Raw genomic sequence first — 27,411 nt, 5'->3', positions numbered from 1 at the left:
GTGGAAATTAAAATTTCTTACTAATAATTAATTTTACAATGTAGGTTATTTTGCATTGGTCGAGGGAAGTGCTGCTGGTTGTTTTATAAAATAACTAATGGGTTTTAATACTTATGTGGTCGATTTAAATTTGGTGAAATCTCAACAGGTTGTATAATTCCTCATTAAAGTACTGAAATATAATATAGAAAGATGTAATATTATCAATTTAGTAGAGAAATAAATGCATTTTAAAGGGTGAGAAATTGGAAGGTATTGGAGTTCAGATGGACTTTGGCACCTGAGTATATAAAAAGTATAAATGTAGATACAACAGGCAATTGGGAAAGTAAATTTTGTTTTGGTTGTCATTTCAAGAGACTTTGTGTAAATGATAGAAATATCATGCTCAGTTTGTACAGAGCCTGGTGAGTTCACTTGGAATATTGTGTACAGGTCTGATCTCAGCAGTATCTATTGTGAGAGAGGGAGTACAGTGAAAATTCACCAGATTAATTCTTGAGATGGGGGAGTCGTCCTATGAGGAAAGATTAAGCTCAGAGGCTTAACTCCTTTGGGCCTAAAGAGTAAGAGATGATCTAAATGGAAAGTGCAAAAGTCTTAAGGTGATTGAAATGGTAGATGTAGAATTCATGTTTTTCTTGGTTTCAGTGTGCATAACCAGTGATCATTATCTCAAAATAAGGACAGAAATATCTTTATTGAGGGACTATAAACGTCTTGAATTCTCTAGTTAAAGGGGGTATGGAAAAAGAAACATTGAAGACAGAGATCAATAGATTTTTAACTATGAAAAAAATTCAAGGGATATGAAGTTAATGAAGAAGGTGGCACTGAGGTAAAAGATTAGTCACGAGGGAACAATTGTTCTGTCCTTGCTTTCTATTTCCTATGTTCTTATCCGTGGGCCTAGATTCTGTAACATGCACACAAAGCTATAAAAATAATGGATTATTCTGGTTTAATTGTTGAAGTATTTCAAAAAGTGACAGTATCTATAAAATTCAAAACATAATTCAAAACACAGAATCCAATAACCATATTCAGGGTGAAACAACTAATTGAAGTGGATACATCAAACAACAAAGGTTCAACTATTTCTTTTAGCTGGAACTGCTATTGTTTACTGATTGCACTGCGCTTAGGAGAAAAAAGATGATTGATTCATGCACTTTTAAAGTGAAGTGATTGCAGCGAAACTGAAGGAAGAGAAATATCTAGTCCATTTCACTTAGTCTCCATTCTACATGAAAAGCCACATCTTATGATATTACCTCTGAAATGATAAAGAAAAAATGCAATTTGCAGGATGCTGTGAATGACAGAACATGTAGAAGACAGTGACTTAGCTTGAACTGAACTATTAACCACAGATCTATCTGATGCCGCGTGTCTTCAACTGGATTGTTCAAAGGTGAAAGCATACGGCCTCCTAAAAATGTAAATGCAGAAAAGCCAAGTCAAATTCACTGACCTAGCTGTGGAAAATAAAGTTCAGCAATTGTATCAGTGAATTATTATATTTTCAGTTATTTGTAGTTTAACTTTTGCTTTAATTCTTATGAACTCTTAGTAACATGTGTAAATTTGCATCTCGATAAAAATATAAATGGAAGAATGAGTAAAGGTTTGATAAATTTCTAAAACACTAATCTGTGAATGCCTTAATTGAAGATATTTGATCAGCCTTTCCTTCATGAGTTTGGAGAACAGGTGTATAATTACATATCAAAACATCTATAGCATAACTGACAGTTCTCTGACACCTGATTGTAATTGAACATTTGTCTTTGTACTGTGCGCTGATTGCTCTGATAGAAATTCTTATCTCAACACACAGAAAATCAGAGCTTCCCAAAGTTCAATAGCATGGGTATGTCACAGATAAGCAATGATTGCAATAGGTAGATTATTGGCTGGAAAATAATTTGGTATTTGGTCATGTTTAAGTGAAGTCATAAAACCAGCCTTTATACAAACCAAATATTAACATGAGATATTCAATTAAATGATTATGTGTAATATTTTATGGACTAAATGCCAACATTTATACTTAATCTTCCTTCCCAGCATGAACACTTGGATGGTCATTTTAAATCAGATTAAATGTTCGAGTTTATTAAAGCAGCATTTGAAATCATCCTTGATTTTAAAAAGTGTGCATATTGGCTGGGAACTATGGTTAAAAACCACACAAATCTAATTGTATTTTGCCCTATGATAGCTCATTGTTTTCTATTACAGTTAATGCTTCAGCAAATTGCCAACTGGAGAAGAATAACTTCAAACTGATGATTTATTTTGCTATTTTTCATTTCCTGCAGCTGGTGGCGTTCTGATATGACGGATGTCCTTGTCCTGCTTGAGGGTGCAGGTCATGGGTTTGGGAAGTGCTGCTGGAGAATAATTGCAGTGTATTTTGAGATCTGGAGACTCAGATGCTGAGTATGAAAATGACCTTGACTAGCAGAGTATTGCAAACGTACTCGTATTTTCATAGCTGTGATGACTGCCTTGGTAAACCTCAACCTTTGCAGACATTGCTCCTCGGTACTGTTGAGATCAGAGGATAATCTCTGCAGTGAACATTTCTATACCTCCTCTCTCATGTGATTCATCTACATCTCCTCTCTACTTCCATGTCTTCCAGCACAATCAGTGAATTCATGAGAGTCAGGACTAGAGGTCTCAGAGGGAGTGCACAGTAGGGAGCTGTTTGCCTTTTCTCTGCTGTGTACTTTCATGCTTAAGATGATGGCATAGGTTGTTTTTGCATGGAATTATTGAAGACTTCATGGGCCAGATAACATACCAGTTGGTGAGAGTATTTGACCGGAGTGGAGCTTACTTATTCTGCTTTGGAGTCAGACAGAGTAAACTGGAATTGCTGGAAATGGTAATAGTTTTGTATACTGATTGGGCGAGGGTATTAAAACACAACAATCATGATAGTTTAGCGCAGAAATATTTTCTTTATTTTGTATTTGCAAAGCTGATACATAACCTACAGTTCAGGATCAATGTTTATCTTTTTGTTTATTATTTTCTGTTACGGCTACCTGAACATGAGTAAGATTGTGGAAACCAATCCACTTGCATAGTGCTCAGCAGCTTTCATTCTCGGCCTAATAGGCATCTGTGGTGTTCCAGAGATATAGGAATGGTAATGTTGGAACGGGGAAAAAATGGAGGAGTATTGGGTCATTTGTCCTCGCATGCCTGCTGTGCTATCCAGTAAGATCATTCTCACTCAGTGCCTTTCCTGCACTAACCCCATATCTGATGAATCTGTTAACAGCTAAAGATCTTATATCTGACTTGAATACAACTGAGCTTCCACAGCCTTTTTGGACAGACAGTCCTAAAGGTTCACGGCCACTGAATTATTATTAAGATTGAACCGGGGCTGGTCTCTTTACCATCTCATTTTGTTAAGTTTTTTTTAAACTTTACTCGGGCTTTGTACCCGTTTGGTTTATAAAATGTTAATTGTTCACTTTAATTAATTCTTACCAACTGTAAAATCTGCCACTGAAATAAATGCCATGAAAATTGTGCAATTATAGTGACTCATATTTTAAATCATTGTACAAATTAGGGAAAGGAATTTGTTTTGCATTGTGATGATGTGCAGTGGGGGAAGGGGGGAAGGGATTGGGGAAAATGAGCCATGGTATCAGTAGTCAGACAATTGACGGGAAATTACTGAAAGAAACATTGAAATGGAAATGGAAAATATCTGTACATTTGAAATTGAGGTAATAATATGGATATTCAAGGCTTTTGCTCAGTCTGATAGTTCACTGAAAGCTTTGAGAAGTAAACAAGCAAATAAGCACTTAAAAGTCACTGAGTGATTAGATTGCCTGTGTCTTGCTCAGAACACCTACATTTTTACTGGCATTTCCAGATGGGCAGTAAAATTTTCTGGAAAATCTGCAGGGTTCTTCTTTTCACTCGGCTACAATTGAGCTTCAGCTGGAATTCTGAGCTTGATTGGCAGAATTCCAATGGCATTCCCATCAAGTAAGGAGACAACCAGAAGCCACGGGAGCCATTCAAAGAGAATTTTTAAAATTTCCTTTATGGGGCAAGGAATTCTTGTTATCCCTGAATCTCTTTCCTCTATCCCACAGAAGCTCCATTCCATATTGAAAGGTCCTTTTCTACTCATGGTCACATGATAGGTGGTAGATGGCTGAGGTAGTCTTATTTCATATTGACCAGTGGTTGTCTGTTTTCAAATGTTAATGGGGTCTGCTGCAATATCATGATGTGGTTGGTCTTTGGAGAAGAGCTACTAACTTGCTGTCAGACTACTGAATCTTCTTCTATTGCACACCACCCATCCCGACTCCTGCCCAGCTCTGACCAGCTTTCCAGGAATTGATTCCAGACCAGAATGACATATTACATTAGAAATTCTTAACATCTCCAGATCTTATTCAATATTTTTAAATCCGTACCTATTAGTTACTGAACACCCCACCAGTGGACTTTTCCCTGTTCTCTTCATTCACTGTTTAACCTTAACAGTGAACAATTCAAGGTTCCAAATGCTTCATATGTCCCTAAATGGGACAACTAGGTGGATGTCCTGGTCAGCATGGACAAGTCGGGTTGAAGAGTCTGTTTCTACACCTATGATTTGACTGTTTTATATCGTCCTCCAAACTTAACAACAGTCTAAAAATATTAAACTCAATTAGCAAGGAAGCTGTTGCCTTGAGTCAATGAAATAAATTTACTGAAAGATGACAAAATGACTCATGTACAAGATGCTGATAAATGGAGATAAAGCACCAGGTATTTGATCCTTGAAGCATCCCTGGACTGCAGGTTCACTGGTCTGTTGTCAGTGGATTTTACACTGGTCGCTCTTAATATATTCCATGTGTGACCCTATGAATAACGATTTCCAGTCCAGTGTGTGGTCTGATATTATTAGGCTGTACGTTAAATGAACTAGCTCACCTCCCTCTTCCAAATAGGTACCCGATTAACAACTCAGTGAGTTAAGTCCATTGAATATATAAAAAAAAACACCTTTCTTTTGTATATAGTTTAAATGCAATGAAAGGAAAAAGTAAATCCTAAATTTTAACTTAATATAACAGCAAAGGTGAGGTACACTTTTTTTGGAAATTTGGAAATCACCGTTCAAGCTACTGGCCTTCCTCTGTGACTGGTGTTATTCTTGCATGCAAGATGCTTCATATTCTGGTCCTGCAAATCATTCTACACCTCAGACACCACCTCAGACTTTGATTTTGCTCTCTTTATTCAAACCTTAGTATAAGTTGGCAGCTTGATTTTGACCATATTTATTGGTTGGTAAAGTTGTCTTGTTGCAATAGCAGTGTGTAGGTTATAACCATGCAACATTTAAGAGCTTGCAATCAAACACTGCAACAAATGTTATAACTTTCAAAGCATGTTAGCAACTAATTATGTCTTGTTCTTATAAACATTATGGTTGAATGGACAATATATTTCTGTTTAAGGGAGTCTATTAAGATAAAATCAGAAAATGTTTGAAAAAGTCAGCCGGGCAAGCAGCATCTGCAACAAGAGAAGCACTCAATGTTTCAGTCCAAATCCTTCATCCAAACCAGTTTTCTTTTTTGGATTTTGAAACCTATTATGACTCTCATTTCTGTGTCTCCAAACTTTTCCTAGATAACAAAAAGTTGAATTTGTGGGAGAGGAATTGAAGCAAAAATTGGAATTCAATTGTAGGATAAATTCCCTCTCAGGCAAAAAGAAGTATCTTTCAAAGTATGCTGGGCAAAAATCGTAAAATATGAAAATCGTCAATGCATTTCACTGTACAGATCTGTCCATTTGCTATTGGGTCCTTTGATGATCTTCATAATGAAAAGAGAAAAGCAATATTGCCAGAAACAAAAGGATATCACTCTCTGATGGATGTGCATTCCTGAAAACTTGGGCATCTGGGTGCCACAGAAGTGTAGCGAGCAGCACATTTCTATTACAGCTCAGGGCATCAGAGTTTGGAGTTCAATTCCAATGTCAATGACCAGCGACCAATCCGGAGTTTGGAGAGGTAGGGATTTCAACCAGGTCGACTGCCCGAGTACAAAAGGCAGGAGTGGATCACTAAGGCGAGAAAGAGCTTTGACCAGCATTTGGGATAGATTAGCAAGAGCAAATTAAAGGAAAGCAGGGGCCAGCAAAGTGGCCATTGTTGCAGCGGACATTGTCTGAGTGGTGATCTTGAGACTTTAGGTCTTCGAGGCTTCAGTCAGAGAAAGCAGAGAAAAGAAAAGCCTGAGGTTGCTTTTTTTTTCCCTTCCCTTATCTGTTCAGTTAAGACGGTAGAAATGCAAGGCAGTTGAGTGCTCTTCTTGCGGGATGTGGGAAGGCAGGGAGACCTCCAGTGTCCCTGACCACTACACCGGTAAGAAGTACATCCAGTTGTGGCTTCTATCAAACCACGTTAAGGAGTTGGAGCTGGAACTGGATGAACTCCGGGTCATTCGGGGGCTGAGTGGGTGATAGGTAGGATGTATAGAGAGGTAGTTACACCCATGGTGCAGGACATAGGAAACTGGGTGACAGTCAGGAAGAGGAAAGAGGTTAAGGAGCTAGTGGCGAGTAGCCCTGTGGCCATCCCCTTCAACAACACCCTCAACAACAACACTTTGGATACTGTTAGGGAGATGACCTAACAAAGGGAAGTCACAGTGGTTAGGTCTCTGGCATTGAGTCTGCCCCTGTGACTCAGAAGGGAAGTGGGAATAAGAGGCACACAAGGAGATAGGAGATTTGTTAGTTGGGGGAATGGATGGAGGTTCTGTGGGAGAGAATGAGATTCCCAGATGGTCTGTCTCCTGGGTGCCAGGGTCCGCGATATCTCAGATTGAGCCCTCAACATTCTTAAGTGGGAAGCTAGTAGTTGTAGTCTGTGTAGGTTCCAATGACATGGGTAGGATGAGTGATGAGGTTCTGCATAGGGAGTTCAGGGAGTTAGCTGCTAAGTTAAAGAGCAGGATCTTCAGGATTGTGATCTCAGGATTACTACACATGCCATGTGCTAGTGAGGCCAGAAAATTATACAGTTTAATACATGGCTAAGGAGTTGGTGTAGGAGGGAGGGCATAAGATTTTTGGATCATTTGGGACTCTTCCAGGGAAAGTGGGACCTGTACAGAAAGGATAGTTTGCACCTGAGCTGGAGGAAAGCTAATATCTTAGTAGGAAGGTTTGTTAGTGCTGTGCAGTGGGGTTTAAACTAGAGTTCCAGGAGGATGGGAATCACAGTGCTGGAACAGTTAGTGGAGAGGTTGTGGAGACAGATGTTGGTAAGATCTCAAAGTCAGGAATCAAAATGTTGAGCATGGTGTGACTGGTGTTTTGAGCTGTATATATTTCAATGGCAGAAGTATCATAGGAAAGTTGGAAAATAGTACTGAAGATAAGGAAGCTGTTTATAAACAGAGGCAACGTGTGGTGAGGGGAGGCTTTTGATAGGGCAGAATTGCAGTCAACAGGATAAGTTGCAACATAAAAGACAGACAAAATTAAAAAGGGTGAATACTGGACTGAAGGTGTAATATTTGAATGCGTGCAGTGCAAGGTCGATGAACTAGCAGCACAGTTGCAGATTGGCAGGTATGATGTTGTGGGCATTACAGAATCATGGCTGAAAAAAGATTATAGCTGGGAGCTTAATGTCTAAGGATACACATTGTATCGAAAGGACAGGCAGGAAGGCAGAGGGAGAGGTGTTGCTCTGTTAGCAAAAAAAACAAAATCAAATCATTAGAAAAAGGTGACATAGGGCTAGAAGGTATTAAATCTTTGTGGATAGAGCTAAGGAACTGCAAGAGTGAGAAGACTTCGATGGGAGTTGTATACAGACCCCCAAACAGTAGTACAAATTACAACGAGAGATAGAAAATGCATACCAAAAGAGTATTGCTATGATCGTCATGGGGGATTTCAATATGCAGGTAGATTTGGAAAATGTCGCCTCTTTCCGATGAGTGCCGGGAGCTGCTTGTGGTTGAGCCTACTAGGAAATCAGCTATTCTGGATTGTGTTTAGCTATTCAGTGATCCAGAATTGATTTGAGAGCTTAAGGTAAAAGAACCCTTAGGGGAGAGTGATCATAATATGATCGAATTCACCCTGAAATTTGAGAAGGAGAAGCTAAAGTCAGATGGATCAGTAATACAGTGGAGTAAAGGGAATTACAGTGACATGAGAGGGGAATTGGACAGAATTGATTGGAAATGAACACTGGCAGGGATGATGGCAGAGCAGCAATGGCTGGAATTTCTGGAAGCAATTTGGAAGGCACAGGGTATATACATCGCAAAGAGGAAGAAGAATTCTAGAGGAAAGATGATACAACCATACAAACAAGAGAAGGAAAAGCCAACATAAAAGCCAAAGAGAGGGCATACAATAAAGCAAAAAATAGTAGGAGGATACAGGATTGGGAAGTTTTAAAAACCAGCAGAAGGCAACTAAAAAAGTTATTAAAAAGGTAAAGATGGAATACAAACGTAAGCTTGCCAATAATAACAGAGGAGATACCAAAAGTTTCTTCAGATATATAAAGTGCAAAAGAAAGACTAGAATAGATATTGGACTGCTGGAAAATGATGCTGGAGAGCTAGTCATGGGGACAAGGAAATGCAGATGAACTGAAGAAATATTTTGCCTCAGTCTTCACTGTAGAAGACAAAAGCAGTATGATAGAAGTTCCAGGTGTTGATGTCATGAAGTGTGTGAAGTTACCATTACTAGGGAGAAGGTTCTTGGGAAAGTGAAAGGTCTTCAGGGAGATAAGTCACTTGGTCCAGATGGTATACACCCCAGAGTTCTGAAAGAGGTGGCTGAAGTGGAAATGTTAGTAATGATCTTTCAAGAATCACTAGATTCTGGAAGACTGGAAAATGTCAAATGCCATTCCACTCTTCAAGAAGGGAGAGAGGCAGAAGAAAGACAGCTGTTTGCCAGTTAGTCTGACCTCTGTGTTTGAGAAAATGTTGAAGTCATTTATTAAGGATATATGGCAAGGTACTTGGAGTCACGTGATAATATAGGCCGTAGTCAGCATGGCTTCCTCAAGAGAAAATCTTGCCTGACAAATCTGTTGGAATTCTTTGAAGAAATAAGAAGCAGGATAGATAAAGGAGAATCAGTTGATGTTGTATACTTGGACTTTGAGAAGGCCACACATGAGGCTGCTTTACAAACTACAAGCCCATGGTATTGCAGAAAGATTCTAGCATGGATAAAGCAATGACTGATTAGCAGGAGGAAAAGAGCAGGAATAAAAGGAACATTTTCTGGTTGTTTGCTGGTGACTAGTGGTATTACACAGGGGCCTGTACTGGGACCGATTCTTTTTCGGTTATATGTTAATGATTTGGATGATGGAGTTGATTGTTGGTTGTTTCTGGGGCAGTGAGCCTCGAAGGGCCGGAATGTCTACACTGCACTGTATTGCTAACTAAATTGCAAAATAAATAAATAAATAAACCTGTACTCAGAACTTTTATTAACAATCACAAAGAAAGCAGGCATCAGGGACATTACAAAGGGAGGTCTCTTAGCCATAATGGTGATGTGCCAAATTCCCATGCCCTGCTAGACTTCTAAATCTTTTTCAATCTAAATCGTTCCAAATAATTTCAACAGTACAGCAGAAGTGACAGTCCCATTTCCTGGTCCTGTCAGTGCATTGTTATGAAATTAGTCATGCTCTTATTGAATGGTGGAGCAGGTCTGAATATGTTTTAATGAGCTCCGTTATATTTTGTATCTTCAAAACATTAAACTAATTCAAAGGAAGACACGGGTGTCTAAACTGAGTCTAACTTTGTGTTTACTTTAAGCAACGTGTGCACGTATCACATGGTAGTGTGATGTGAATGCAATTTATATATTTATACATATAACCTCTAATTAATTATTCAAACAAACAAGAATGCTTAATCGAACAATATATCCAAGATTATTCAAATATTACTGAAATATTAAATAGACAACACGCCTCCCTGCATAACTAGAAATTCCAGCTCAACAGAGAATGCATCTCAACTGTATGCACAGTATACTATATAATACAACTTCTGTACACACATCAACAGATTAGTACATTTTAATTTGTCTCATTCAGGTCTTAAGATTTAATTACTGTGGAGGATTTTTTATTCTTTTTTTTTTATTCTTGTGGGATAATGTCTTTCCTGACGAGGGGGATCGCTCTGCTTGTCAGGTGAGACTTATGGCTGTGAAACTATCTCAGGTTCTGAGGCATCTTCTGTGGTGGTTGTAGCAGTTGACTCTGAGACTGCAGGAAGTGATTCTGACAGTAGAAACCACGTTTCTTCTCTCTCCTTTTTCTTCCAGTTTGTGCATCTTGATCTTGAGAAGATGCATTTTGTTCACTGGAGTATTCTCTTATTAATCCTTCTATTGTTCCTTTTATGATCTGATCTCTGCTCTTTGGCTTCCTCATCCACGACATCATCTGATGAATCCTCTGTTTTCACATCTTCATTGATTCCTTTCCTTCTGGCCTTCCATTCATCCAGCTGGGCTTTGGTCTTTGCATCTACTTTTACAAGCAGCTTTTTGTCTCCCACTTGAAGTTCATGCAATAACCTTCATGCATACAGAATAGATTCCAGTTCTTTATACTCACAAAAGCCAAATGTTTGCAACATTCTTGAAACTCCATGAACTCTCTTCCAGCTTAAAACCAAGCCTCATTTCAACAAGTAACTGCCTGATTAACATATTGGAAGCTTTCTCAGATATGTCTATGATGACTTTCAGTCATCCAGATCATTGTATATCAAGCAGTAGTAGATCAAAGCAACTGGACTTGATGTGCTATCTAGAAGACGCTTTGCCACTTATCCGAGAGGCTTTTTCAGTTCTAATGAAGAACTGAAGAAGTCACTTCCATGCTTCCTCTGAGCAGCATGGTCCTTCCTTGGTCCCATATACTTTCCAACCAGAGGCACAGATGTTGGCATCAAAGTATGCTTGTCCCCTGTTGACAATGGTTCATGTGTTCAGCATGGAGACAATTATAGTATTATCCAGTACCTTTCTTAATTTGCTTTCAGTTGGCTTCATTGCAGGGGATGTGGCATGCAAGTGGTGGATGGACCTCCACTCAAGTTGTAGTTGTCTCACCCCATCATGTCCCCACAATGCTGGTCCTCCTGTTTTCACCCCATTCAAGCTCAATGTGGCTTGTTGGTTGTTGGATCTCACTGTCATGAATGTCATTCTCACAGGGGTTATCTCCAGTACAAGTTTGTAGTTGGATATCTGCAGGCTTCAGTTTAGTATCTTTGAAATGCCACTCAAACTCATTTTTTGAAGGACTGAAACACTTGAACCGGTGTCCAATTCCATTTTAATTAATTTGGCATTCACCTCTGGCACAGGCATATTGCTTGTCTATTGCTAGTCTTCACACTGTGAATCTCAATGCTAGCTTTCGTCATTCTCATCTCATCAACAGCATGCAGATTAGTGCTCTTTTTGAAACTGCAACTTGACTTTTTATCTTTTTCTCTTCCCTTTGTAGTCCATTTATTTTTGTCTGCCTGACACGCTTTTAGCATGTGTTGTTGCATTTTCTGCAAGTTTCTCCCTTAAACCCACATTGTTCTGGTATACATGAGCCTTTGCCACAACAGTAACACAATTTTTTCAGTCAGGCGGATTTCTGCTTAGACATTGCAATTTTATTCACACTCACTTTCATCCCTGACTGCAAGTCTCTGTTTGCAGTTTTCACTGAAACAGCAATTTCAACTGCTTTTTAAAATTCAATATGTGCTTCAGTTAGGAGCCATTTTTGAATGCTTTCTTTTCAGATTCCACAAGCTAATCAATCTCTAAGTGTATCATTAAGCCCATTACTGACTGACAATGCTCAGACAATCTTTTCAATTCAGCCACCCACTCTGAAATGGATTCCCCTTTCCTTTAGATTCCACTTATGAAACCTAAAACTTTCTGCAATCAACAATGGCTTTGGTTCTAAATGTTCCTGCAGTACTTCAGTAATATCAGCAAAGCTCATGTTTGCTAGCTTAATTGGAGCAGTTAAACTTCAAAGCAAACTGTATGCCTTTAAGCCCAATATTTTTTTAAAATCAAAATTGGTACTTGTTTCTCATTGGTTATTTAATTTGCTTCAAAATACTGTTGAATTAGCTCAGTATACATATTCTAGTTATCTTTTGTATAATCAAGCACATTATTTTTTTCTGCCATAGCCAGCCAGTTCTGCTCTTTTTATGATGATTATTATCATTCAGTACTCACTCTTTATAAGCCCATGAATCCTTCCATTTTCTGTTGATAAAAAATTGATCGTGTCTTTCCTTCTGAAGAACGTGTGCTGTGCTACATTTTTTTTTAGATCGAACTTCTCACTGAGCTTCCACAGGTCTGTAGAGTCTTGGGTTCATTTTAAAATTACCTTGTTGCCACTGTTATGTTTTGTATCTTCAAAACATTAAATAAATTTACAGGAAGACATGGGAGTCTGAAATGTGAGTCTGACTTTGTGTTTACTTTAAGCAAGACATGCATGTATCATGGTAGTGCAATGATGTATGCGATTCACTTTTTTATATATATAACCCATAATGAATTATTTAAACAAAAAATGCTTTATCAAACAATATATAAAGAGCCTATAAAAGGTATTCACCACCCCCGCCCCCAGAAGTTTTCATGTTTTATTGTGTTACAACATTGAATCACAGCGGATTTAATTTGGCTTTTTTGACACTGATCAACAGAAAAAAGGCTCTTTTGTGTCAAAGTGAAAACAGATCCTTACAACATGATCTAAATTAATTACAAATATAAAACACAAAATAATTCATTGCGTAAGTATTCACCCCCTTCAAATCAGTATTTAGTAGATGCACCTTTGGCAGCAATTACAGCCTTGATTCTGTGTGGAATGGTTTCTATCAGCTTTGTATGTCTGGGCACTGCAAGTTTTCTCCATTCTTCTTTACAAAACTGCTCAAGCTCTGTCAGATTGCATGGGGATCATGAGTGAACAGCCCTTTTCAAGTCTAGCCACACATTCTCAATTGGATTGAGATCTGGACTTTGACTTGGGCACTTCAGGACATTCACTTTGTTGCTTTTAAGCCATTCCTGTGTAGCTTTGGCTTTATGCTTGGGGACATTGTCTTGATGGAAAACAAATCTCCTGAGTTGCAGTTCTCTTGCAGATGCATCAGGTTTTCCTCCAGGATTCCCCTGTATATTGCTCCATTCATTTTACCCTCTACCTTCACAAGCCTTCCAGGGCCTGCTGCAGTGAAGCATCCCCACAGCATGATGCGGCCATCACCATGCTTCACAGTAGGGATGGTGTGTTTTTGATGATGTGCAGTGTTTGGCTTATGCCAAACATGGTACTTAGTCTGATGGCCAAGCATCTCAATTTTGGTTTAATCAGACCATAGAACCATCTTCCAGCTGACTTCAGAGTCTCCCATAACCCTTCTGGCAAACTCTAGCTGAGATTTCATATGAGTTTTTTTCAACAATGGTTTTCTCTTTACCACTCTCTCATAAAGCTGCAAATGGTGAAGCACCAACACAACAGCTGTTGTATGCACAGTCTCTCCCATCTTAGCCACTGCAGCTTGTAACTCCTCTAGGGTTGTCATAGGACTTTTGGGGCCTCCCTCACTCATCCCTTTTTTGCATGATCACTCAGTTTTTGAGACAGCTTTTTCTAGGCAGATTTATGGCTATGCCATATTCTTTTCATTTCTTGATGATTGACTTAACTGTACTCCAAAGGATATTCAGTGACTTGGAAATTTTCTTGTATCCATCTCCTAACTTGCGCTTTTCAAAAACCCTTTCGTAGAGTTGCTTGGAGTGTTCCTTTGTCTTCATGCTGTAGTTTTTGCCAGGATACTGACTCACCAGCAGTCGGACCTTCCAGATACAGGCGTGCTTTTACTACAGTCAATTGAAACACCTTGACTGCACACAGGTGATCTCTTTTTAACTAATTATATGACATCCAAAACCAATTAGCTACACCAGTGGTGATTTGGTGTGTCATATTAAAGGGGGTGAATACTTATGAAATCAACTATTTTGTGTTTTATATTTGTAATTAATTTAGATTGCTTTATAGAGATCTGTTTTCACTTTGACACAAAAGAGTATTTTTCTGTTGATCAGTGTCAAAAACAGCCAAATTAAATCCACTGTGATTCAGTGTAAAACAATAAAACATGAAAATTCTGGGGGGAGGGTGTGGTGAATACTTTTTATAGGCACTCTATACACAAGATTACTCAAATCTTACTGAAATATTTAATACACAACAATTTCCCTCCAAAATCATTGCTAAGAAACACTTTCAAGAAACCAAGCATGTGAGGGTGTGTAGCTGCACTAAAAATGAAGAAAGACTGTAGTGGAAAGACCGAGTTCCTTTGAATCTCTTACACCATCTCAGCCAAAGAGTGGAGCGCTGCCTCTTTCTCAGCTTTGTGTTCAGGTGTTGCATTTGACGTTCAGTTGCTCAAGAAATGAACTCAGGTTTACACTCTCACCCAGTGGCCATTTTACCAGTTACACCTGTACACCAGCTCGTTAATGCAATCAGCCAATCATGTGGCAGCATCTCAATGTCATGGTCCAGAGGTTTAGTGTTTAGACCAAACATCGGAATTGGGAAGAAATGTGATCGAAGTGACTTTGACCGTGGAAGTTCAAGTTCAAGTTTATTGTCATTCAACCATACACATGTATAGAGCTAAATGAAATAATGTTCTTCCCGGAGCCAAGATGAAAAACACAGTATATACAGTCATGCACAGCGCATAGTACATATATTTTTCATTGCCCATAGAGTCACAAAATATTATTAGCACAAGCCCCTGAGTGGCATGGGCAGTAGGTTGATGGTGCATGTGATGTTGTCCTGGAGCCTTGTTTCCTAAAGACCAAGTACACAGCAGTTCCTCATCTTGCACTAGTTCAGCAGCAGATGAACACACCACAGTTTGGTGTCAATGGAATGAACACTGGTGAGCAAACGGACAGGAGAGACAGCCCCCAACCCAGCATGCCTGCCATGCCTTTGTTCTTACCCGTACTGCCACTGGAGCCTCCTCCCCTGGATGGCTGTAACAAATGATGACATGGCATGAGAGTCTGGTCCTCACAACAACCAAATCCATGCAGTTACTCCAACGTAGATAGATTGCCAATGTCCAACAGGGTCTGTGATCACATGAAAACATTTAAGACACACATTTGCACCATTTGTTGGACCCAGAGAAGTTGCTGCAGCCAAGCGTGCCACTGACTTACCGGAAAGTGGAAAATGATCGTTGGTTCCAGATGGGGTGGTTTGAGTATATCAGAAACTGCCAATCTCTGGGATTTTTATGCATGACAGTCTCTAGAGTTTACATATAATGGTGTGAAAATCAAAAAAATTCCTGTGAGCAGTAGTCCTGTGGGCGAAAATGTCCCATTACTGAGAGGTCAGAGGAGAATGGCCAGTCTCGTTCAAGCTGACAGGAAGGTGACAGTAACTTAAACAGCCTCACATTACAACAGTGGTGTGCAGAGGAGCATCTCTGAATGCACAACATGTCGGAACTTGAAGTGGATGAATTGTAGCAGCAGAAGACCATGAACATGCATTCAGTGGCTCCTTTATTAGGGTCAGGTGAATGCCTCTAGACTTGAACTCCACTGAGCACATTATATAGCCCAATGTTCTATTAACCTTCTGTGCATTGACTAGATGTTGATAGTGATGAGTTTACCAGGACACCCAAATCCTTCTCATACAGTCACTTTCTAACTCAACAGCCCCCATTGTATATTTATGGCTAATATTTCTACTTCCTATATAATATTTTACATTTACTTACATTGGATCTCATCTGCCATTTATCTGCCCATATCTGGATTTTGTTTAGATAAAACTGTATTGATTCTGCTGCCTGAATGTTATCAGCCCTCCCCTCTAATTTTGTGTCCTTGGCAAATTTTACTCTTTTATTTGTTATGTGTTTATCCAAATCATTAATGTAAATTGAGAACACCAGCGGACCCAAAATCAATCCCTGCGGAACCCCTCTTTTAACACCATCTGGGTGTGAAAATGACCCTCTCACCATAACTCATTGTTCACTGTTCTTGAGCCAATTCTGCACCCATTTGCGAACCTTTACTGTGACTGTCTACATCCTAGAATTTGATTATTAACCTCTCATGAGGTACCTTGACAAAAGCCTTCTGAACGTCCAACTAAATGATATCAACCACTCTATTGTTATCACAAATTTTAGTTGCTTCTTCATCGAACTCTAGCATATTGGTAAAGCATGATTTCCCCTTTCTGAACCCACGCTGGCTTTCTGCTAACATGCCCGTTCTTATCAGCTGATTTTCCTTCTCATTCTTTATTATTGTTTCCATTATCTTATCTGTGATAACACATTAAACTTACTGGTCTATATTTTTCAGGGTCAGTGCAGTCACTGGCATATTGCTAACAAATCTTTTCAGGTGTAACACCTGGAGAAAGGTTTCACTGCTAATGTAATGGTCTTTCTGTAGAAGCAGTGTTTGGGTTATGGTTAGAGGTAACGGGTGCTTTGGAATGTGAGCTGTCCAATGAGGGGAGTGTGTTTTCCTGCTGTGTGCCTGAGACCAAGGTGATCTGGGTCTTTTGTTCAGTGGGAGTTAGAGAGATAAGATGCTAGAAGGGAGAGTTTGTAGACACCAGAAAGGAGTGGACTTGGAGTAGGGCCGGGATTCGATGAAGCCCGGGGAAATCAATGGAGGATCGGTGAAAGAGAAACCGTGAGCTCCAACTTGTACACATTAGATTATTTCATTAAAATAGGCCCTTTTCTTTTTGTTTTTTTCTTTACTGACCCTTAAGTCAAATTAAGAACTATAAAGCTAAATCGTTTAATTGTATATGGTGTACTGTCTGTTGATTCGTGGTACTGATTTGTAACAGGGGAACAAATCATGCAGCATCCACACAAACAGGAGGTTTTTGGGTTTTGCACCTCAATCTCACACGTTTGTCTTCCCTAGAATTACGCAGCCGACGGAACCAGAGCGTTACACAGGTAAATACTTCAGCAAAATATCAGTTAACAGTATCTGCTACGTCCTTCTCTCCATAATTTAACATCCCATTGTTACTCCTAATACACTTTTTATGAGTGATGGACAGACCTGATGGACAATGGGGTGCAGAGTTAACCACTCCCCCCCCCCCCCCCCGAGAACCACAAACTATTGCTGTTGCTATGCTGCTCATGAGAGAGAGATAAAGCCCAGGCAAGAACATCTGCTACAGATAAGAGGGGGAGAGAGACTGTTGATTTTCTGTATTATGACTTCTACAAGGATTATTTACCTTCCACTACAAGGACTTTACTTTGCTCGTTAACATTCCTCAGGAGATAGCAGGAGTGGCCTGATTTGATGGACACGGTCATTCAGAGTTGATGGATAGCTGAGACCCCGTGAGTGGGGATAAAAGACAGGTCTGGAGAGACACCCCTCAGACACACCAGTGGACACTGACTGAGTGTTGGGAACCCACAGAAAGGTGGGGGCTTCGGAGACCGAACCAGGAGATCGGTCACAAAGCTCACAGTGTTACAGCAGGGTCGGTGGGGACTTGTGTGTGTGTCCACTCACGCCAGAGTGACTAGTCCACTCCAGAAGAATGGTCTAGCTGAAGACCAGAGGGGTCATAACTGAATGGCCACAATGACACGACGGATTAAGAAAGCCACAAAAAGGTTTGCCAACAGCAACTGTTGCTGTTACATCTCGCTCGCTCGCTCTCTCTCTCTCTCTCCAACGATTTCAACACAACAACCATAACCACCACAGCATTTATGAGCTGAACTGAACTCTATACTTTCCTATGACAATTCCTTTACCCCCAGACATCGATAGAGCTTGTTTATTATTGATTATTATTATTCCTACACTTTTGGGTTTATTATTGCTAACTTGTTTTATATGTATATTTGCATTTTGATATTGTATTGTGTAGTTTACTAATAAACACCTTTAGTTTGGTACTACCAGACTCCAACGGATTCTTCTTCCTCAGCTGGTCAGACACCCAGTTACGGGGTACGTAACACACTTAACTTCCTCCTTGACTTTTCTTTTACTACTTTAAGGTATTGAAAAAATCCCTTAGAGTCAATCTTAGCAATGTCAGAAATAGAGCTGACTTTTCTTTGGTAATTTTTTATTAGATCTATGCAGTTGATCTATTCTTTTTATTGCTTCTCCTTACTTTCGGTATGAACATCTCCTGCACTGCATGTATTACCTTTTTAATTCGACCCCATTGCTCCTCAACTGACTCAACGTCAAGCAGTTCCTTCCAGCTTACCTTTGCCGCATCTGCACGAACTTTGTCTTTCTGAAGTGTGCATAGATATGGTTTTGCAGACTGTGATAGTGATCAATCTTCTACCAGCGTGGCTGCAGTTCACTCTACTTCTGCTTCTCACTCTACCAGAGGCAGAGATCCAGCAAAGCTGCTACTAACAGAGCAAGTAAGGATAACTGTCTTCTTCAACCATCGTTGAATTGGTAAGGTACCCCTGACCTCAATTGCCGATGATTACATTCATTAAATTCTATGTCCTACTGGGCTCCTGGCTAACGGTTTTGATAGAGCATGCAGGAGAGATGCTGAGGATAATTCTGAAATTCAAAGTTCAAAGTACATACTGCATATGTCACCAAATACAACCAGTGAGTTCACAGGTCATGAGAACATTTCAATGATGGGTCAAGTGAAGTTATCCCCTTTCTTTCAAGAGCCTGGTGGTTGAGGAGGAGTAATTGGTACCGAACCTAGTGGTGTGAGTCCTAAGGCTCCTGTACCTTCTTCCCGATGCAGCAGCATGAAGAAAGCATGTCATGGATGGTGGGGGTCCCTAATGATGGATGCTTCTTTCCTGCAACAGTGTTTCCTGTAGACATGCTCAGTGGTTGGGAGGGCTTTACCTGTGATGGTCTGGGCCGTATCCATCTCTTTTTGTAGGATTTTCCACTCAAGGGCATTGGTGTTTCAATAGCAGTCAATATAATCTCCACTACACATCTATAGAAGTTTGTCCAAGTTTTAGATGTCATGCCAAATCTTAGCAAACTCCTAAGAAACTAGAGGTGCTGCCGTGCTTTCTTTGTAATTGCACTTAAGTGCTGGGCCCAGGACAGGGCCTCTGAAATAAAAACGCTGAGGAATTTAAAATTGCTAACCCTCCCCACTTCTGATCCTCCGATGAAGACTGGCTGATGGACCTCTGGTTTCCTTCCCCTGAAGTCTATAATCAGCTCCTTAGTCTTGCTGACATTGAGTGAGAGGTTGTTGTTGTGACTCCACTCAGACAGATTTTCAATCTCCCTCCTATAGCTGATTCATCACCACCTTTGGTTTGGCCTATAACAATGTGTCGTCAGTTAGCATGAATACGGCACTAGAGCTGTGCTTAACTACACAGTCAAGCAAGTAGAGCGGGCTAAGCGCCTGTGGTGCACCTTTGATGATGGAGATCGTGGAGGAGACGTTGTTGCCAATCCAACCTGACTGGGATCTGTATGTAAGGAAATCCAGGATCCAATTGCACAAGAAGGTATTGAGGCTAAGATCTTGAACCTTATTGATTAGTTTTGAGTGGATGATGGTGTTGAATGCTGAGCTGTAGTCGGTCAAGAACATTCTGATGTATGCATCTTTGCTGTCCTGATGTTCCAGGGCTGAGTGAAGAACCAATGAGATGGCATCTGCTGTTGATCTGTTGCTCTGGTAGGCATGGATCTAACTTGCTTCTCAGGCTGGGTGGAAGGGTGAAACGTAATATGTTCATTTTGTCCTTCCTGTTTAGTGTTTGTGTGTTTGATGCAACTGTAGGTGAGCTTGTTTCATTTAAATAAACAACACAATCCATATAATTCCCCTTCCATCTCTATGGTAATTGTGCAGAAGGAAAGGAATCTTTTGTGGAATGTGTCTTCAGGGAGTACAGGCACGATCTTCCAGAGTGCAGGGAGGTGATTTTATTATGACAGCTCCTCTATTGGGAGTACAGCGGCTAGTTTTTATGTAAGGAAGCCTGGCTATTTACTGCTTTAGGAATGCTGATGTTTCAGGCCTTTCCAGGGCATTGGGGCACCAGTAAAGGACTGAAGATAAATATGTTTCTAATGCTTATGTCACTTTGCATCCTCAGGCAATGTAAACAGCTCCAAGCAGTGTTTAGGAAACACTAAGCGCATAGCCCATGACCACAGGCTAAACATAAAGTGGGTTGTTGGACTTTGCATACAAGGTGTATGCTGTCATGATGAATGCACACATGGAGAAAAGGTACTTCCATGATCAGGTTATTAAGTCGGGCTCCTGTTGATTTGATTTTTAGATAAACAGTCTGCTTTCTTTTCTGGGGAGAAAGAATACAGTTTGACAGCTAGATAATTATGATTGGTTGCACTACAGACACGCACAACTTTTGAGACTGCGTTCCCAGTATGCTTTCAGGAGGCAGCAAAGATTGAGAAATCTGTGCCAGATTTCCAGACCAGCATTTTGAAGGTGATGGCTTTTGGCGTTGACAAGTGCAACAGTCAACTTTCCCAATATTCAGTGGAACAGTCTCAGCCAGGTTCTCCAGGTTCATCTGTGAGAGGAATGATTGCTGAAAATTATAATAATTAGAAGCCCTTGAAAGACCCATAATTGGATTATGAAGCACAGACTACATACTTATTCCTGGATTACTTCAATGGGCTGCTGTGGTGAGAACCACAAGAGTAAATATATAGGGGAACCACAGAATTCTACAGAAATAAGGGGGACTGAATACTAGGTGATTTAGAATTCCTTTAATTTAAATACTGAATGGTTCTCCCTTGGATTGACTGGTATTGCCTTAATTTGACTGGTTCTGCCTCACTTTGATTGACTCTGCCTCAGTTTGACTGGTTCAGATTGAGATTGAGTGGTTCAGCGTTAAATTGATTGCCTGAGATCGACTGGTTTGGTCTAAGATTGACTAGTTCTTCCCAAAGTGCATGACCATACATTTAGAACCATAGAACATAGAACATTACAGCACAGAAACAGGTCTTTTGGCCCTCCTTGGCTGTGCGGAACCATTTTTCTGCCTGGTCCCACTGACCTGCACCTGGACCATATCCCTCCATACACCTCTCATCCATGTACCTGTCCAAGTTTTCCTTAAATGTTAAAAGTGAGCCCACATTTACCACTTCATCTGGCAGCTCATTCCACACTCCCACCATTCTCTGTGTGAAGAAGTCCCCCCCAATGTTCCCTTTAAACTTTCCCCCCTTCACCCTTAACCCATGTCCTCTGGTTTTTTTTCTCCCCTAGCCTCAGTGGAAAAAGCCTGCTTGTATTTGCTCTATCTATACCCATCATAATTTTATATACCTCTATCAAGTCTCCCCTCATTCTTCTAAGCTCCAGGGAAGGAAGTCCTAACCTATTCAACCTTTCTCTTCAACTCAGTTTCTCAAGTCCCGGCAACATCCTTGTAAACCTTCTCTGCACTCTTTCAACCTTATTAATATCCTTCCTGTAATTTGGAGACCAAAACTGCACACAATACTCCAAATTCGGCCTCACCAATAACGTTCCAACTCTTATACTCAGTACTTTGATTTATAAAGGCCAATGTACCAAAAGCTCTCTTTACTACCTGTGACACCACTTTTAGGGAAATTTTGTATCTGTGTTCCCAGATCCCTCTGTTCTACTGCACTCCTCGGTGCCATACCAGTTACCTTGTATGTTCTATCTTTGTTTTTCCTTTCAAAGTGCAATACCTCACAGTTGTCTGTATTAAACTCCATCTGCCATTTTTCAGCCCATTTTCCCAGCTGGTCCAAATCCCTCTGCAAGCTTTGAAAACCTTCCTCACTGTCCACTACACCTCCAAGCTTTGTATCATCAGCAAATTTGCTGATCCAATTTACCACATTATCATCCAGATCATTGATATAGATGACAAATAACAATGGACCCAGCACTGATCCCTGTGGCACACCACTAGTCACAGGCCTCCACTCAGAGAAGCAATCCTCCACTACCACTCTCTGACTTCTCCCAATGAGCCAATGTCTAATCCAATTTACTACCTCACCATGTATACCTAGTGACTGAATCTTCCTATCTAACCTCCCGTGCGGGACCTTGTCAAAGGCCTTACTGAAGTCCATGTAGACAACATCCGCTACCTTCCCTTCATCCATGTTCTTTGTAACCTCCTCCAAAAACTCTAATAGATTTGTTAAACATGACCCATCACGCACAAAGCCATGTTGACTCTCCCTAAAAAGTCCCTGTCTATCTAAATACTTGTAGATCCTATCTCTTAGTACTCCTTCCAATAATTTACCTACTACCGACGTCAAATTTACCGGCCTATAATTTCCTGGATTACTTTTAGAGCCATTTTTAAACAACAGAACAACGTGAGCTATCCTCCAATCCTCCGGCACCTCACCCGTAGATACTGACATTTTAAATATATCTGCCAGGGCCCCTGCAATTTCAAAACTAGTTTCCTTCAAGGTTCGAGGGAATACCCTGTCGGGTCCTGGAGATTTATCTACTCTGATTTGCCTCAAGATAGCAAGCACCTCCTCTTCTTCAATCTGTATAGGTTCCATGACCTCACTACTTGTTTGCCCATTGACTCCATGCCAGTTTCCTTAGTAAATACAGACACAAAAACCCATTTAAGATCTCCCCATTTCTTTTGGTTCCATACATAGCCGACCACTCTGATCTTCAAGAGGACCAATTTTATCTCTTACTATCCTTTTGCTCTTAATATACCTGTAGAAGCTCTTTGGATTATCCTTCACCTTGACTGCAAAGCTACCTCATGTCTTCTGTTAGCCCTCCTGAATTCTTTCTTAAGTATTTTTTTGCACTTTTTATACTCTTCAAGTACCTTATTTGCTCGCTGTTTCCTATACATGTCATACATCTCTCTCTTCTTCTTTATCAGAATTCGAATATCCCTAGAGAACCAAGGTTCCTTATTCTTATTCACTTTGCCTTTAATTCTGACAGGAACATACAAACTCTGCACTCTCAAAATTTCTCCTTTGAAGGCCTCCCACTTACCAATCACATCCTTGCCAGAGAACAATCTGTCCCAATCCAGCATTTTAGATGCTTTCTCACTTCTTCAAATTTGGCATTTTCCAGTTCAGAACCTTAACCCGAGGACCAGATCTATCTTTATCTATGATCAAGTTGAAACTAATGGTGTTATGATCACTGGAACCAAAGTGTTCCCCTACACACACTTCGGTCACCTGTCCTAACTCGTTTCCTGATAGAAGATCTAATATTGCATCCTCTCTGGTCGGTACCTCTATATATTGATTTAGAAAACTTTCCTGAACTTATTTTACAAACTCTAACCTGTCTAGACCTTTAACAATATGGGAGTCCCAATCAATACGTGGAAAATTAAAATTCCCTACTATCACATCTTTATGTTTCCTGCAGTTGTCTGCTATCATTTTGCAGATTTGCTCTTTCAATTCTCGCTGACTATTGGGTGGTCTACAATACAACCCCATTAATGTGGTCATACCTTTCCTGTTTCTCAGCTCCACCCATATGGCCTCGGTAGACAAGCCCTCTAAACTGTCCTGCTTGAGCACTGCTGTAACATTTTCCCTGACTAACAATGCCACTCTGCCACCCTTCATCCCTTTGCCTCTACCACGTCTGAAACATCGGAACCCTGGAACATTAAGCTGCCAGTCCTGCCCCTCCTGTAGCTAAGTTTCACTAATAGCTACAATGTCATAATTCCATGTGTCAATCCATGCCCTCAGCTCGTCAGCCTTCCCCACAATACTCCTCGCATTGAAATAGACACACCTCAGAAGATTATTACCACCACACACAACCCTTTTATTTGTGACTTTGCATGAATCTTTAACATCATTTATTTTTACCCCGGCTCCACTATCGACTCTGACACTCTGGTTCCCATCCCTTTGCAAATCTAGTTTAAACCCCCCCCCCCCCCCCCCCAAATAGCACTAACAAACCTCCCTGGAAGGATATTTGTCCCCCTGTAGTTCAGGTGTAACCTGTCTCTCTTGTACAGGTCCCACCTGCCCCAGAAGAGGTCCCAATGATCCTGAAATCTGAAACCCTGCCCCCTACACCAGTTCCTCAGCCACGTGTCCATCCTCCAGAGCATCCGATTCTTACCCTCACTGGCACGTGGCACAGTAGCAGTCCTGAGATTACCACCCTCAAGGTCCTGCTTTTTAACTTCCTACCAAGCTCTCTATACTCAGTCTTCAGGACCTCCTCACTCTTTCTTCCTACGTCATTGGTACCAATGTGTACCATGACGTCTGGCTGCTCACCCTCCCATTTCAGAATGCTGTGCATGTGATCAGAGACATCCCTGAGCCTGGCACCCGGGAGGCAACAAACCATCTGGGAGTCTCTGTCACGACCACAGAACCTCGCGTCTGTACTTCTAACTATCGAGTCCCCTATCACTACCACTCTCCTCTTCTTCCTCCCTCCCTTCTGCACTGCAGAACCAGACTCAGTGCCAGAGATCCGGCTGCCGCAGTTTGTCCCAGGTAAGTCATCTCCCCCAACAGTATCCAAATCGGTATACTTGTTGTTGAGGGGAATGGTCACAGGGGAGCCCTGCTCTGCCTGCCCTTTCCCCTTCCTTCACCTGACGGTAACCCAATTACCTGTGCACTGCTCCTTTCACGTAACTACCTCCCTGTAGCTACTATCTATAAACCTCTCAATCTTCCAAATGATCCGGAGGTCATCCAGCTCCTGCTCCAGTTCCCGAATGCGGTCTGTTAGGAGTTGCATCTGGATGCACTTCTTGCAGGTGTCGTTGTCAGGGAGACCAGAGGTCTCCCTGACTTCCCACATCCTGAAAGAGGAGCATTCCAACATCCTGCCTGGCATTCTCTCTACTCTAAATGAACAAAACAAAACTTACCGGAACCTACCCTCGCCTCTGCCTGTTCACGCCGAAGCCTATTGAGCCAAAGCCGCCCCACTCTGACTCAGTCCACTACGACGATGGCCGCTGTATATGGTGGTCTTTTTTTAAACCTTTGGTGCACTATGTCACGCGCCTGCGCAGTCTAGCCTCTTTTCTCCGATCAGTAAAAAACAATGACTTCTCTCCGAGATGTCTTTAGTCCTTCACTCTCAGCCTCTTGCTTTGATTTAAAAGCAAGATATTGACTTCCTGGCACTTTATTCCATCTCCCACTTCTTTGCCTATTTTCCTAATTTTTGGAGCTTTCTGGAGCTTCTCTGCTTCCTCAACACTATCTGCCCCTCCACCTACCTTTGTGTCGCCTATAAACTTGGCCACAAAGCTATCAATTCTGTCATCAAAATCATTTACATGCAACGTAAAAAGCAGCAGTCCCAAACACAGAGCCCTGTGGAACAACATTAGTCACTGGCAGCCAACTGGAAAAGGCTCTCTTTACTCCCACACTTTGCCTCCTGCCAATCATTGCATGGGCTTATAACTTGTTCAGCAACCTCATTTGTGGCACCTTGTCAAAAGTCTTCTGAAAATCCAAGTACACAACATCCACTGATTCTCCTTTGTCTATCCTGTTTGTTAATTTCGTCAAAGAATTCTAACACATATGTTAGGCAAGATTTTCCCTAAAGGAAATCATAATGACTTCAGCCTATTTTATCATGTGCCTGCAAATACCCTGAAACCACATCCTTACCAATTGACTCCAACATCATCCCAGTCACTGAGATCAGATGAACTGGCCTATAATTTCCTTCTTTCTGCTTTTCTCCCTTCTTGAAGAGTGGAATGACATTTGTCCCCTGGAACCATGTCAGAATCTATTGATGTTTGAGAGATCGTTACTAATGCCTCCACAATCTCTTCAGCCACCTCTTTCAGAACACTGGGGTATAGACCATCTGGTACAAGTGATTTATCTACATTCAGACCTTTCAGTTTCCGATGCACCTTCTCTCTAGTAGATAGATAGATAGATAGATAGATAGATACTTTATTCATCCCCATGGGGAAATTCAACATTTTTTCCAATGTCCCATACACTTGTTGTAGCAAAAACTCATTACATACAATACTTAACTCAGTAATAATATGATATGCATCTAAATCACTAACTCAAAAAGCATTAATAATAGCTTTAAAAAAAGTTCTTAAGTCCTGGCAGTTGAATTGTAAAGCCTAATGGCATTGGGGAGTATTGACCTCTTCATCCTGTCTGAGGAGCATTGCATCGACAGTAACCTGTCGCTGAAACTGCTTCTCTGTCTCTGGATGGTGCTATGTAGAGGATGTTCAGGGTTTTCCATAATTGACCGTAGCCTACTCAGCGCCCTTCGCTCAGCTACCGATGTTAAACTCTCCAGTACTTTGCAACCTCACTCGCTTCTGCCCCCTGATGCTCTCAAACATACAACATACTGATAGTGTATTCCAGAGTGAAGACTGATGCAAAATACTTATTCAGTTCATCTGCCATTTCCTTGTCCCCCATCACTACCTCACCAGCATCATTTTCCAGAGGTCCAATTTCTACTCTCATCTCTCTTCTAATCTTTATATTTCTGAAGAAACTTTTGGGATCCTCTTTAATATTATTGGCTAGCTTGCCTTTGTATTCCACCTTTTCCCTCTTTATGACATTTTTAGCTGTCTTCTGATGTTTTTAAAAGCTTCTGAATCTAACTTCTCACTAATTTTTGCTCTATTATGTACCCTCTCTTTTGCTTTGACTTCCTTTTTCAGCCATGGTTGCATCATCCCACCTTTAGAATACTTCTTCTTCTTTAGGATGTATCTATACTACACTTCCTGAATAGCTCCCAGAAACTTCAGCCATTGCTGCTCTGCCATCATCCCTGCCAGTGTCCCCTTCAAATCAATTTTGGCTAGCTGTTCTCTCATGCCTCTGTAATTCCCTTTACTCCACTGCAATACTGATACACCTGACTTTAGCTTCTCCCTCTCAAATTGCAGTGTGAATTCTATCATATTATGATCACTGGCCTCTAACGGTTCTTTTACCTTAAGCTCTCTAGTCAATTCCAGTTCATCGTACAACACCCAATCTAGAATAGCTGGTCCACCTAGTGGGTCAACCACGAACTGCTCCAAAACATTTCTACAAATTCCCCCTCTTGAGATCAAGCACTAAGCAGATTTCCCAATCTATGTGCATATTGAAATCCCCCATATTGTAATGTTGCCCTCTTAACATGCATGCTCTATCTTCCATTGTAAT

This window comes from Hemitrygon akajei, chromosome 4 (assembly GCF_048418815.1).
Source record: "Hemitrygon akajei chromosome 4, sHemAka1.3, whole genome shotgun sequence".
Taxonomy (NCBI): Eukaryota; Metazoa; Chordata; class Chondrichthyes; order Myliobatiformes; family Dasyatidae; genus Hemitrygon; species Hemitrygon akajei.
Note: the sequence above shows the minus strand (reverse complement) of the source record.